Here is a 12,830-nt window from a genome sequence, read left to right on the forward strand (position 1 = left end):
AACGACTGGCCAGGCCCAATTTATGAATCAAAACAAATAAACAGATCCACCCCATTGAAAAAGTTCTTAACTCACAAGCAACAAAACCTAACCCCATCCCTGCCTGTTGCCAAGTCCAAGGCACACATGACTTGTTTATGATGTACCTTTTCCAGCTCAGCAATGGTGTGTGACATGCCAGGGCCACAGGAAGATGTAATTTTCTCTACGTGACTGAAAGAGCAATTGCAAATGGGTGAACTGAGCGGTAATAAGCAGAGCCTAAGATAAGCTGAAGCACTATCCTAAAGGAACACTGATGGTCACAGGTAATAGGAATGCCTGGATTGACCCTGATAACACACACTTGGAACTACAAATCCTAGGTATTGGAGCCCCCAGAGACTGAGGCAGACTGTACCAAACAGACTCCTCCATTAGAGATAACTGCCTTACCCACAGATCCCACAGACAAGACTTTGCTCACCAAAGCTTTGGTGGACAGAGACACATACCCCCCGCACCCCACACTTCCCCAGCCTATGCTAGAAAATTCCTGTAAAGCTATTGGATTAAGATTCAAAGCTGAAGGCAGTGGGGGCAATGCTTTGATAGCGCCTGGTTGGGCCAACTGTGGAATGTTATGGGATTTTTCCATGGCTGTTTCTTCTCAAGCCTGCTTGCAACAGCAGAATGATGCAACTGTACAAACCAAAGCCCTCAGTTGCTCCAGGCGAGGACAGGTAGACCCAAAGGCAATTATTAAATTCCTGGTCGTAAATCATGCTGTAACATATCTGGTGTACATTCTGTTTGGCTGAATCTAGGCCCAACAGAAAACAGGAAGTTCATTGCATGGGTGGCCCTATGTGACAGCAGGACTCAGACTCCTTGTCTACTGCTGCTATCTACCCTGCAAATTTTGGATTTCAAAGTCAGGACTTGCCTACAGTACAGGTTTATTGTGGGTCATTGCTACGTAGAAGTTGCTTTAACATGCAGCTGGTCTGCAATATCAGCAAAAACAGACAGCATGGAACTGTTGGCTACTACCTGCATTATCACATTTCAAATAATGCCATTTTGAAAAGACAGAGGTTGACAGCTGCAAATTACTACAAAAACTGTGTGCTGACAGAAATCCAAGATGGCACCATTCTGACCTCATGCTCACAGTTAACTCTTCTTCTTCCTCCTACCAATTTTGCACCCTGATTTGCCCTTCTTCCTGCTGATTTTTCCATTCCACTTCACTCTCAAGCTATTTTGGATGTTCATTTTTAGAGCTCCTTGAGTAATGTCTCAGATCTTAATTTTGCATTTGAACAATTGTTCTCTTTCAGTAAAAAGAAATAAAATAAAAGGTGATGCAGAATTGTGTATTACACCTTCCCAAATAATGGCTCAGAGGCAAATCCCAATAGTACAACTCAGGCTAGCATACCCCTTGAGGTATAATTATTATTATTATTATTATTATTATTATTATTATTATTATTTATTTATACCACACCCATCTGGCTGGGTTTCCCAATCCACTCTGGGCAGCTCCCAACAGAATATTAAAACCACAATAAAACAGCAAGCGTTAAAACCTTCCCTAAACAGGGCTGCTTTCAGATGTCTTCTAAAAGTCAGATAGTTCTTTATTTCCTTGACATCTGATGGGAGGGCATTCCATAGGGCAGGCACCACTACCGAGAAGGCCCTCTGTCTGGTTCCCTGGTATGTGAACATTGCACAAGTTATAGGCTGATAGTGATATTATCATTTTGCTAGATCATGCTGGCAGCATTCAGATAACCCTCCAAACTATGGTTTAACAAATCCAGTGTAAAACAGATTGTTATTAACATTTACTTTTGCCATAATGGGGATAGTTCAACAAAGAAGTTAAGCATGTGAGCCAGGAGGCTCCATAATTCATATGTCTGCTCAGCTATTAATTCATTAGTTGCAGTCTTTAATCTGAAATAAGGGGATATAATTGTAGTGACTTTCCCTTACAGCCTTGTTGTAAAGATTACTGAGATAGTATACGTAAAGTGCTTTGAATTCTTGAAATGTGCTTTGTCAATGCTTAAATTATGGACCTGAGCACTTAGGACATGTCTGTGCAGGGATCCCCCTCCCTCTGTTTCAGTTTGACAATGCAAGAATTACACCAAACATACAGGAGAGGTCTCCCCCCCCCCCAAAAAAAGTAATCATGATGAATTAGGAGTGTGGGCCAACATTGAACACATGCCCTTAATCTAATTCAAAGTTCCATAAAATATGCAACTCCCAGGTAATGAAGGCAAAGGGGCATTAGTTGGTTTTGCTTCCAGCTGCCTCTTGGCACATTCCACAGTATGGGACAAATGATAAAAGGAGACTGTGGGCGGAGGAAGAAGCAGACCTTTTGGTTTCCTTGCCCCTTTTTGTCAAAAGAAAGAGACACTCTACTATTAAGGCTGCCAACTTTTTTTTACTGTTCTACCACAAAGGCTTCAACAGTTTGCAGACATTTTCCAGGTGAAGCTTCTGCTGGCACGGAGATAAAGCGATGGAGGGAAAACACCAAGTGTTTGTGAATCAGTGCTGCAACAGCCACTGCAAGTAAAAGCAAGCTGACAACCCAGCTGCAATATGGGATCTTCAAAGAGAAAGGCCTTAACATTTGAAACAGTGAGGTTTAGAAAGTAGTGGTGCTTCTCTGCCATGATGGCTGGGGGAGGATGTATACATGACAGTTACAGCATCCCAGAGTGAGCACTGGGGAACAACTGTATGTAGTTCTGACCATGCAACTAGCTAGTAAATTGAAATAAGTGAAACTCCTGAGGTTCCTGCAAACCAAATGTTCTGAACAGTTCACAAGTTTGCTAGCAGACAGCACTGTCCTGAGAGCTGTGTATAGCTGCTCGTTATCACTAAGGAAAGCAGCTGGCCAGCTGCTGCCTTTGATAGGGACCTAGCCTTCAGAAACCCTATTGGACATGACCCATGCTGGCTGCTTTAAAAAGCATGCCCATAGCTTACAGTATCAAATACAGTGAAATAAAGATATAATGAGGAGGTGGCAGAAGATGCACAGGATATGATAGAGCAGGCTCCAGGGTTTTATACATTACTGCGCTTATGAATAAGAGCAGTGGCTTCTGGATCTAAGGTCACAAATTCTCTTTAGCAAAACTATGCATGCACCTCTGACTCTTGTAGTCTCTTTCCAAGGCATTGAGGAGATGAGATGCTTGGCTTCTTCCCTATTGGCAGGCATTTCCTATTTACAAGCAATGCAGACGGTGCTGAGGTTGCTCAGGTGTTTGCCAAAAACTCTTTAAGGCAGAAAGATTGTGCTCCCACATGCACACACAAAAATATCTTCTTGCCAATTCAGGGCATTCTGGGTAGTCCATCATGGCATGACATAATGAGGTGTAAGACATGGGCATACATTATCTTCACATGATGTCACATTAATGTCACTCACACATCCCTGCTGTATGCACATGGGGCTGGGGGGCTGGTACAGTCTAATTAACAATGTCTGGAGTGCAAAAGCCAGAGTTTCCCTGCAGGGAACTCAAAACATTTATTCTGGATGACTCTAGAGGCTGGCGGTTAAAGGCAATAAATACAGATTGGATTTCATCGTGTGCAGAGTAAAATTCTCATTTTTTAATAATATCATTGCTTGTGATCTAACGTTACCAAAAGAGATGTTGCAACACAATATGTGAGTAATGGAGGGATAATAGTATTTTCTTCATCCCTGGCTGGGGGAGAACTGGATGCATTAATCACTTTGGGGGATAAAAGAAACAAAAAGGCTTTATGGTTCCTTAAAAACAGTGCAAGGCCTCTGCAACATGGAAGAGGAAAGAGGAAGAAAAGAAAGATGAGAAGACTCTGATGGTGATGTGGGCTTTGGGAGGTTCCTGGTAGAAATATTATCCATCAGAAAAAAATGGGTGATCTGTCACTGGAACTAGTATGGAAGCACCTTAGAAACATGCTGGAATTCCACATAGCTTTCAAAGGAAGGAAAGCCAGAAACAGCCATGTTCCTCCCTTCTTCCTTATCAGTTCTGCACTGCTTCATAGCAGCAGGCTCAAAGGAAGACATTCCTAGAGGAAAAACTATGGTGATGCTAAGAGCTGCAGCACATGCACCTAGGCATGAATTACAGTAAGCTAGCCATACAGTAAGCTAGCCTATATCAAGAACTTCATGGAGCAAGCAAAGATGGGGAATGAGTTGATTCCTATGATCTGATGAAGAAAGTGAACTGTAATTGCCTGAGAAAGTTAGCAGAACTGTAGTCTAGTCATGCTGGAGTCACCTGCACAAATGCTGTTTGTACTCTTGTTTGTACCAGCAAAGTTAAGAGGTATACCATCATGTCTTTAAAAATCCATGGGGATTTGAAATCACTGATAATAATGCACTCATTTTACATGGTTTACTTGTTTATTTTAAAGCATTTATATCATGTGGTTCTTCCATCATGGAATTTACTAATGGCCAGGTGGTTTTCTATTCAGGCACTGATCAGCTCCTCAGATTCAGTGAGGTGGCTGCTTCATGTCTCATCATAACTGTTTTACATTTATAGGATAACTTGTCATTCCGCCAGCTGACCTCTCAAAGACATGATGGATACAGTGAAGTGTGACTTCCTTAGTGCCTTCACTGCCACACATAGGCACAATTTTGTGGCTTATAACATTTGGTTGGCTCTGGAGTGAGATTGCACTCCAGTCTTTGTCCAGTCCACTTTGTTTAAACTTTTTGTCCCTGCCTATGATGAAAATGAGGGGAAGAAGCATAGTCTTGGGGAATGCTCCAGGTGGACTCCTTGTTCAGTGTTGTCTTCCCATTTGCCTGCATACTGTGGGCAGAAATAGATTGGGCCACTGCTGGAGAATTATCTTCAATTTATTTAGTGGAAGCTGTTTGGCTTTTCCTGCGCTCAGAGGTGCTGACATTCTTGCCATGGGGTTGTTGAAGCAAGATATTATTGCTAAGTGACCAACTCTGTTGGCAGCAGATGTTTCATTTCACTTCCTCTCAGCTTCGAACCTCTTTCCTGTAAGGGATTAACGCTCCCTTTCCTTTCACCAGTGATGCTCCTGGGTTGCAATGACACTGCCTAGGCAGAGCTTCATTAACAGGTTACAGGCCATTCTATATAAAACATGGCCACGTAAAAGCAGAACAATTTGCTTGGATTTGTAAGAGATTGCTTTTGTGCCAACTTCCTCCAACATGTTTTACAATTGACCTGCAAAGAATGTGTGTCATTGAATAGGATATACAGCCCTGGAGAGCATAAAATACAGCTGCATTGTTTAATAATCTCTCATCAACTAGATTGGCGAGACAAGGGGAAGGTGATCTAAGTGAGATAACTCCATCTAGTGTGTTAGAAGGAACAGCTTTGCTACCTTCACCAGTGGAAGATTCTTATAAATTCACTCGGCCTGACAGAGCGGCACACAAGGGGTCACTCAATGTACTGACAACGGCCGTGTGCAAATACTTCAGGCTTTGGCCACACGCTAAGAGAACACTCTGGATAGCTTCACCGTCAGATTAAAATGCCAGAGCAGCCCATGGTGGTGCACTTGAAGCGTGCTCACTAATTTATTAAGTTTATTCTTAGCAAGCTTGGAGACATCAGAAAGCTGAATTTCTCAATGACAAACTTGTAAGGCGATGGGCCTGTACAAACTTGCAAGCCAGGTTAGGCCTTGCAAGACAACTATTACCAGGAATAAATACAAAAAACAGATGCATCAGGCAAACAGGGGGAATATCCTAATTTAAATGATATTCTGGACATGCTTAACAATAAACATAATGGCACAGCCGCATATCTTCATTCCAGAGCTCCTGGCATGTTGCTATACTGCAAAGGCCCATCTCTTGCTTGATTTATAAACATGCATTCTGGATTTAGCTATGGAATGTCATAGGAAGAATCATAGAACTGTGGAGCTGGAAATGGTCTTCCATACCAAGCACTCCTTATAGATCTGTCCACATAATCTGTACTGCATTATGCTATGCTTATTTGTGGTGGTTAAATCCTCTGCACCCCCTTACTCAAGGCTGCATCCCCATCAACTGGTAGATTCCCAACAAATTCTTTTCCTTGTTGAAGACTGAAGTCTCATAGGGCTTATCCACACTTACCTTTTACCCTGCTCTTTCCAAGCAGAGGTCTGTGTATTAACGTTCCATGTCCAAGCATGGGCCTTTTTTTGCCTTGAGTATCAGGGGTCCCTTTACCTTTATTTCCATCTAAAAACTACTCTTTAAAGCTCAATCAGAGCAATCTATTTGGGTTTTCCATAGACTGACATTTACTCCAATTGAGCTTTAAAGAGCGGGTTTTCACTGGGAAAGCTCTGGGTTGGGGGCACTTGGACACACAGCTTTAAATCGTGGACTGTGCCTGGAAAGAGTTGAGGAAAGATAAGCGTGGATAAGCCCTAAACAGTACACTGAACTTGGTCCCCTCCCTCCATTGAGCTCTTCCTAAATAATCTTCCGCATGATGCACCCTACAGGCAGTAAGTGGATCACTGCATCCTCTCTATCTCTGGAGCAAACTGAGCAGGGTTAATCCCTTGCAGGAAACAGGAACACTTTGCTGCCCAAGATAAGCCTGTGTGTATAGCTTTAAATAAGGAAGCAACAAGGATAGTATATTTTTGGCCTGGGCTGCCACATAAATCAGCAAGAGATATACTATGGACAGACCCTCACCAGGCACAGGGAAGTTCAATAAGCCCCATGTCAGCTAATGCAGCACAAGCACCAAATGTTGAATGTTCAAAAACCATGGGCTTGCTTAGTGGCTCTGGCCCTGCTCCTCCTCCTCCTTACTGCTGGATACAGATAGCAGCATTCCCACTTCAGCCACATGTTAGTGCCACTGATGCCCACAGTACTCAGGTTTTTTTATTTTCTGTCCTGATGTGGTCTCTAGCAAAACAGGCCTGGCAGGTTTTTCAGGCTTCAAAAACCTGCAACACTTTTTTGATCAGGGAAGGGAAGTATGCACCAGGGGCAATTATGACTTTATTGTAGTGCCTTTATGTCTCTGGAAAACTCTTGTCTGCACCCACCCTTTAGGAAGAACCTGGAAGACATTTTAAGCTCAGCTCACTTACTTAACTAAGCACTGAAGTTGTCACTATATTATAAGCTTTGTAATATTAGGCTTTTAGAATTCCCTGCCATGATCTTTTCTAAACTCCAGCTTACTCCAAAGAGCTGAGTACCCTGCTGACTTAACCCAAGGGGTCGTCCTGAGCCCCAGGGCCAATAGGCATCACTGCCTTGTTTGTGGCAGAGGCTGTGTTCCTGCCAGTCAATGGGTTACATCCACTTATAGGTTATCATTACAAATAGGATGTTCAGCCTCAAATTCTTACCTCAAGTTATTAACATGGATGACAAGATTCCATTCTATGAATAAAAATATTTAACTGGCTTTCTTGTTCTTCAATTACTGCTTGTTATGATCCCTTTTTTTAGCTAATTCAAGGCTGCCCTTTGATTTGATATTTATTTTGGAATGTCTGCACAGAGCCGAGGTGGGGATAGTGAGAGATAACTTGGTTAAAGCAGAAAACTCGGGAATGGAACAAAGTGAACTTTTAACCATTTGTTTCCTGCCTTTTTAGACAGAGCTGAAAATGTAGATGGAGTGGCACAAGGATGAACAGAGAAGTTTTCTCCTTCCCTACCTCCCACTATTTCAGAAAGTCTTGCAAAGGTATAATAATTGCAATAAAGATAGGGAAAGTTTGTCATTTCCAAGTTACCTTGGCTAAATGTGCACAATTATGACACTGATGAATTTCATTTTATGGGGAGTAAATGTAGAAAACCTAAAAACCATGGGCTTGGAAGAGACCTTAGAAATCCTTTGGTCCACCCCTGGTTCAAGGCAGGCTCTGCAGTGCAGGATGCAACTACAGAATACCTGATGGTTTCATAAATAGGAGGGGTACTCCTAAACATGCGCTGTATGTAATGCTTTTTTAACCCATTTATTACTATTTTAAAAGTTATTTATGTTAGTCATAGGCTAGCAACACCTGAGGTCAGTGCAGTTAACTCTTTATTCAAGGAAACAATCCACAGCTCCGTTCTAGTGGTCTCAGTAATTCTTTCAATGAAGTCTTGCCCCAATGAAGCAGTGGGCGAGTGCCCAAGAGGACTTCTCCTCTCCAGGATCTTTCCCACAAAGTTGCAGGCTGTGTCTGCACACAACCAGGGGCGTAGGGGGTGCGGTCCACCCTGGGTGTCATCCCTGAGGGGGTGACAAAATGGCACACCGCAGGGGTGGCACTTACCACGGAGAGGGGCCTGCAGCGCTCCCGAGCCATGCGTCTCTCCTGGGAGTGACATGGTGGCTCAGGGCCCACCACTGCCAAAAATGGCAGTGTGGGGCTTGCGCCCGCCAGGCAGACTCTGTGAGCAGCTCGCCGTGGTGCCCCCTAGGTGGATCACCACCCCACCCCTATCACTCCAGGTGCCGGAGCAGCTAGCTACGCCCTTGCACACAGCCACCCTCTGCGCTGCCCATTTCATTTCTCAGTGAGTTTTACAAGACCAGGAGCAGGGAGAAGCTGGTCACAGCAGAAGGGGAAGACTCCCTGTCTTCTTCAGCTGTCTGCCTCTTTGCTCCTGGCTCTGCCCCTCTCCAGCCCTTGCTTCTGCCTTGGAGTCTGAACTGTACTCTGCTGCAGTGTCTTTCTGTTCCCTAAACCCTGTCAACTCTTCTGATTCTGACACCTGGGAGGTCAGGTTAACATCCATGCCCTACCATGCCATCTGGTACCGCTTCCAACACTGGAAGCCACAATATTGACCTGTTTGCCAGTCTGGAGAGCACTTGCTTGTGAAGTGCTTGACATATAGTTCCCAGTTAATAAAATGCATATATTGCACTTAAATGGCACAAATTGCTTCTCCAAGGCATGCAAGAACCTTTTATCTTCTCACCTCTAGGAGATTTCTGATAAGACTATTTAACAGAGTAAACTGCATGGCTTAAAAAGATGGCTGGATAGAAGCTGGATTGGGATCAGGAACGTGTAGTTACAAATGAGGGGAGTAAACCAATGAATCAGTCATCTGATATTAGAAGAGAGAAAAAGTAGACTACATGAGATTCATGCAGAAGATTGCATTGATGCTTCTGATCAGCCATAGTTTATGGGTTTATAGGGAAGAATTGTTGGACAAATCTATCTAGTTTGATACATGAGGAAATGTCCAAATGGGAACATCTGACAGCTCTAACATGGGGAGCTGCATAAATGGTGTGTGTGTGTGTCTCTATTTGCTTGTCTCTCTGTCTATGTGCAGTGAGGCCTAGTGGCAGTAGGCAGCTTTGTATGTGATGAGGGAATGCTCTGGCATCATAGCACAGCAAGATCCCGACGTCCAGAACAGTATGTTTTATCCTCATTACATGTTTTATGAAATGTTGTTGGCAAAAATGTGAAATTATTTGGCTGTGTATTCATGGATCTGGCAAATCCAAAACTAAGTTTAGCATCTCCCCTTCAGAAAGTAAAATGAAGTCAGATATTTTTAGCTACTCATTGTTAACTGGAGAACAAAGCCATAACTAAGATATTTAGTCTCTTAGCATTCTGTCAAATCCCTCTTTGGATAAAACATGCCCATTAAACCCTAGAGGGCAAGAACTTTCCACCTATAGATAGCTCACAAACACTGTAAGCTTCAGAAACCTACCTACACAGGTTTATATACAATAACACTTGGGCCAGGCCAGTAGCTGCACTCATATAGACTGGCAAATGCCAGCTGTTCTCAATGTCTGTCTAGGAATTAGACTGATGGAAATTTGATTTAACCCTGGGGAGGAAAACATCTGATTTTGATAGATCTTTGCATGCAGCCAGGCCTGAGATGATATAAATACTATCCACCAACTATGTTGCAAGATGAGCTGGGAACAAATGATCTCTCACAAGAGGAAAAAGAAGAAAATTACAGTTTAAGGCGGATTCCAACAATCTCTTATTGAAGATTAGTAAACCTTCAGATATGCTAACCACCCTTTCGTTCACACAGCTACAGTGGCTAAAATATTTTAAATTTATGTCAGAAGACTTTAATTGATTTAATCAACTAAAACTTTAGCTGATTAATTGTGGGTGGGATTCAAGTTTTAAAATTACATTTATTTTGTAAGGCTGATTTGATTTTGGGGTGTTATTTTCTTTTATTTTTTATACCAATATTTCTGCGTTGCTTTTCCTCCAAAGCAGCTCACAAGCAATTGAAAACAAAACAGAGCTATAATAATAATCACAATAAAAAACATCAATAAACAGTAATAATCATAATGTAGAATGATCACTGTAACAGGAGCCAGCCAGCATGAACTAATCCAGGAGGGAGAAATTAAGCACCATGAAAGGCCTGCCAAAAGCCAAATACAAGGCCATCTTTACAAGTTATCAAACATTAAAAAGAGAAGGGACCAAACACAACTCCCAAAGGAAAGAGATCACCCTCCTCAGTATACTCACCAGTGTAATCCCAAATGATGGCAGGACATGAAGGAGAGCTTCACCCAAAGATCTTAATGGGCAAGTACCGGTAGTTAGTTCCCTGTTGTAAGAAGGAATGAGAGATACAGAATTGAAGATGGACTTTCTTTCTAACAATGAGTAGCAGTTATTGTTTATTCAGTTGTAAATTCACATGCTTCCTTCCCTACACCAAAAAGGCACATATATCAAGGTTTAGATAAGATGCAGACTTGTTTCAATTTAGCCAGCAAAAAATGAATAGGTTGAAATGTAGGTGAAGCACTACAGCTGTCAACTCAGCCCACAGTAATATTCAATTAAATAAGAAAACGGGAAGCTGCTTTACAGCATTGGTCCATTTAGTATTTCCATGGTTCCTTAGTGCCATGACAATTGAGCAGCTATGAAATTGGTTGAAATTAATAAAGAGCCTGGTAAATAAGTAAATAAACGTTTTTAAAAAGAGGCCCCTGGTAATTATGTCCACATTAATTAATCCAGAGGTCAATTCAAACTGGGGGACACCATTCAAAAATACATCACGAGAACTAAAAGCAAACAAAAGGATAATTCAAGCAGGTTGAAGCATGCTAAGGATGAAAAATAACAGTCTTGAAAAATTTCCATGAGCACTCCATTCATGAGAAGACAAACTGAGGATGCAGCTCATTCCAGATTGTCAGGGTCCCAAGTTATCCTTACATATGCTTATACAGACGCATAGAGATGGCCTTATGCTGAATCAGACCGCTGGTCCATCTAGCTTAGTATTGTCTATACTCACTGATAGCAGCTCTACCAGTTTTAAACAGGGGTCTCTCCCAGCCCCACATGGAGATGCCAATGGTTTAACCTGGGACCTTTTAAAATTTATTTTGACAATTTATATGCTGCTTAATTACAGTCATCTCTACTACTACTGTGGATGGCGCTGTGGGTTAAACCACAGAGCCTAGGGCTTGCCGATCAAAAGGTTGGCAGTTTGAATCCCCCCGACGGGGTGAGCTCCTGTTGCTCGGTCCCTGCTCCTGCAAACCTAGCAGTTCGAAAGCACGTTAAAGTGCAAGTAGATAAATAGGTATTGCTCCAGTGGGAAGGTAAACGGCGTTTCCATGCGCTGCTCTGGTTCGCCAGAAGCGGCTTAGTCATGCTGGCCACATGACCCGGAAGCTGTACACCGGCTCCCTCGACCAATAAAGCGAGATGAGCGCCGCAACCCCAGAGTTGGCCACGACTGGACCTAATGGTCAGGGATCCCTTTACCTTTATCTACTACTACTACAGATGTTTTCTGCATGCTTTGCCCTTTGGGACATGGCCCTTCCCCATAACTGTAGGAAAGGAAAGCGGAGAGCTTAGTGATTTAAAGGTAAGTTTTCCTTTAAGTAGGGAAGAGTATGAACACTTGTCAACACCATAAAAGCCCCCCTGAAAGAAAGCAGGAGCAGACTATGAAGCTAACAGACACACTGAATGCTGGACCCTGATCTCAGGGGCACCACTCCACATCCTGACATTTCCTTATGTGCACAACTGAACTGTTTGTGAAATATAAATATTTAGTTAATGCTGAAGCGGTGCTTTCAAAAGTCTTAACCCTGCACCACTAGCCCACCCTCCTTCCCCAAGCTGCTAACAGCATCCTCATCTCTGTATATGCTTCTTCTTAGCCAGGGATAGCAAAAGGTTATTCTGACAAGCCTTTGGCAAAACATGAATTGAGATGATAACAAAACAACATGATTCCCTCAAGCCCTGTGGATTTGGGAGTTGTATAAGGAGCAGTTTATTCCTTCTGTGAGTCACAAAGGGGTTTGCTAGGGCATATGCTGATAGCCATGATGGCAAAAGTCAATCAATGGAAGATGAAATCCATTGCTTGAATTTAGAACATGATAAATCAAAGAGGTATGCTAGCCATTCAGCAATGTTGATCATGCACAGTGCCTAAGGTGAGACTTCTACATATATTGACGAAGAGCACTGCTTGCACCTCAGAAACTCTTGTGCCAAGTTTGACAATGATAGCGCAACGGATGTCCAAATGTATAGAGGACAAACAAAAAAGCAGACCGACAAACCACTTCCCAAACTATATAGTAAACTTTAATGCCATTTACAAATGTGAAAAATTCAAAATTCACTGATTAAAAACATCCCAAGGCCTCAATGGAAAGTTTGAGATATATATTTTAATAACAGGTTCACAAAAATACTTCCATATTTTGTGTTCAATGCCCTCAGAATGTGTCACCATATCCTATATTTTAGTAGTT

The 12,830-nt window shown here is 42.5% G+C and overlaps 1 protein-coding gene across 1 annotated transcript in view; it reads right to left on the minus strand.

Annotated features, from left to right (window-relative positions):
* MYOCD (myocardin) overlaps nt 1–10,614 on the minus strand; it is a 207,655-nt gene extending 197,041 nt beyond the window's left edge. The window contains exon 1 of the mRNA XM_081895049.1: nt 10,552–10,614. The gene's annotated coding sequence lies outside the window, so the exon portion shown is untranslated. The remainder of the gene's footprint in view (nt 1–10,551) is intronic.
* Between the last annotated feature and the right edge of the window lie 2,216 nt (nt 10,615–12,830).

The sequence above is a fragment of the Podarcis melisellensis genome (assembly GCF_964234715.1).
Source record: "Podarcis melisellensis genome assembly, chromosome: 2".
In the NCBI taxonomy this organism is placed as follows: domain Eukaryota; kingdom Metazoa; phylum Chordata; class Lepidosauria; order Squamata; family Lacertidae; genus Podarcis; species Podarcis melisellensis.